Source organism: Adiantum capillus-veneris, chromosome 1, assembly GCF_014529385.1.
Source record: "Adiantum capillus-veneris isolate H3 chromosome 1, ASM1452938v2, whole genome shotgun sequence".
Taxonomy (NCBI): domain Eukaryota; kingdom Viridiplantae; phylum Streptophyta; class Polypodiopsida; order Polypodiales; family Pteridaceae; genus Adiantum; species Adiantum capillus-veneris.
Window position 1 is genome coordinate 86,029,217 of NC_140931.1, and position 2,603 is coordinate 86,031,819.

General features: G+C 39.1%; 1 pseudogene; it reads right to left on the reverse strand.

Moving 5' to 3' along the window:
* Window positions 1–850: 850 nt before the first annotated feature.
* LOC147465104 (small ribosomal subunit protein uS12-like) lies at window positions 851–2,402 on the reverse strand (annotated as a pseudogene).
* Window positions 2,403–2,603: the final 201 nt, after the last annotated feature.

Genomic DNA, 2,603 nt, shown 5'->3' on the forward strand with positions numbered 1-2,603 from the left:
CAAAGAAAGCTAGGGGGTTGCTTAGGGGTATACTCTCCCACACACACTCACACACACTCTCATTATGCAATGTGCAAAGTGCAAGAGCTCCTTCTCCAAGAAAGTAGAGGTTGAGAGCCTACACCAACACTCTTGACTATGGAGTGCAAATCCAACCAAGAGCCATGCTTCAATGCTTAAGCTTGCCATCTTCTCCTTCTTAATTACTATGCTATTATGTATGCTAGCAAGAAGAGTTATGATAAGTGAGGAGCTAATTCTTTCTCCTATGAAATGTTTCTTCTTCCTCTTCCCTACCCTCATTCCGTGCAAGCTCTCTCCACCTTCGAAGGTGTTTGAGGTCTTGGGACTGAGGCTTGGGATAGTTAAATGTGATGTATGAATCTTTCCATCTTCATTGCATCACCTAGGTCACAAGGAACACAAAGATTCTATTGTAACAAGTCTCTCTTAATGGGAGAAATCATAATACAAATGCCTATTGGAGGGGGGACCGGTTCCATCTAAATCCGGTCCTCAATTGTTGTCATGTTCTCTAAATTCTCTCTCTTGCAAAAGTATTGTTCATGCCAAGTTAACTAATTGCTATGTTTATGTTGCTATCTTCAATTATGTTCACCCGCTATGCTCACAAATTAATTTCTCAAAGTACTCTCATTAATTTCTGCTACTCTCAAGTTAATAGGCCAATTCCATTACATCGTTAGAAGGAAACGCATGCATCAAAAAATAGTAGTTGGCTCATCTCATGAGATTAACAAATTTTTCATGACGATCTCTTGTGGACATTCTCAGGAAGCTAATCAATAAGGTACAAATCGTGTTGGACCTTCACATATCCTCTTAAATCTTAAGACCATGGCTTCTCCTTCTTTTTCTTGAAAAGAGCAAGGAGAGACACTCCAGATACCTTCACAACCTTGAACTGCACTCCAAGAATATCACCAAGAGCATGTTCCTTACGACCGAACCCACCAATCAACACTTCATTATTTTCTTCAATTGTCACAGGAACGGAATAATAGAGATAGGCAGCAAAAGATAGAGAAAGAGATCTTTGTATTGATGGATTTTTGTAGAGTTTTGATACAACAGAGGAGCAATAAAATAGATGGGTGCACTTTGTTGTACGGAGCTCGAACCTCCCGACCACCCCCGAGCTTTATTTTGCTTGCATGCAGCGTCTCACTCGCACTCACACTTGCACTCGCAGAAGAGGAGATCTCTGAATGATTCCCAAATGCACCACCCGTCGTGCTTTTATCCTTCTTTTCCTCAAAAAGCCTGCGCGATTTTCGCACCAAGTATACTTGCGAGAATAAGATAAGAACGTGATCGCTAAGCGATCCGTAAAGGTTAGATTTTTATCATGACACTTTGCACAGATCCTGTTTCACACACTGATTTCTGCATCGCCTACAAAATAGCCAAAAGAACATACTCATGCAACCAATTCAACATGATAATCAAAGTAAAAAAACATAATTATATACCTTCATAATCTCAATTGCAATACTCTACCATGAAGAAACAATCCACTTCTTGGTTGATAGTAGGGAGAACTGTATGATGTTGTATATATGTCTGCCTGTCCTTGTGTATACTACACTACTGCTGTCTTCTATTTGTTTTTATCAAAAATTTTACAAACGAACTCAGAATGAAGCAATCCGGGTACTCAAAACGACGTGAATAGGACTGGTCTACAAGGCATCGCGGACAAAATTGCCAAAAACGTCTTTCTTTGGCTCAAAACGCAACTTTTAGGTCGTGACTTATAAAACCTCTATTTTTGGATCTCCACTACTTTTTCAACTTATTTTAAGCCTACCCACGCATTTTAAGCTAAAATACATAAATATAAAACATTGATATTAATAAAAATCTCAATTTTACTGTTCATAGACAAACTATCTATTATTCATTAATCTTTATCAAATATGTCTTTAGTGTATTATTTAGAAAAAATAATATATGTTCTCTCTTAATATCTCAAACTCATTCATATAAGCTCTATTTAATAGACTATTCAACAATCTTTCAAATCGTGCTAAATGAAAAATATGCGCTACTACATTCTTTTCGACTTTAAGAACTTCAAAAATTAGTCCTATTACATCAATGTAGTTCACGCAACCATCATTTGGAACAAAGGCCGCAATCTTCTTTCCATTCTTGGTAAGATGAACCTTAGCACATTTTTGAATGGGAGAGTTGGGCTGCTTGGCTTCAATACCAATCTTCTGAAGAACGATGCCCTTGGCATGATAGGAGCCTACAAAGGGCTTCTTCCACTCATTTCCAAGGTATGTTTTCTTATATGCATTGTCTAGCCAGAGATGCGCCTACCATCTATGGATCTTCAATTTGCAACCAGCTCCCATACCACATGTTTTCCCCATGGTTGTTGTTGGTGTTGTTACACCTGCGACTATAGTTGGTGCTCAGGAGCTTGCTAGAGAGGTCTCTCTCTCTCTCTCTCTCTCTCTCTCTCTCTCTCTCTCTCTCTCTCTCTCTCTCTCTCTCTCTCTCTCTCCGATTGTTCCTGGTGTCCCATTCTTCGATGCGTGGTAGCGCTCAGCATTCGAGAACTTTTCAAGCTC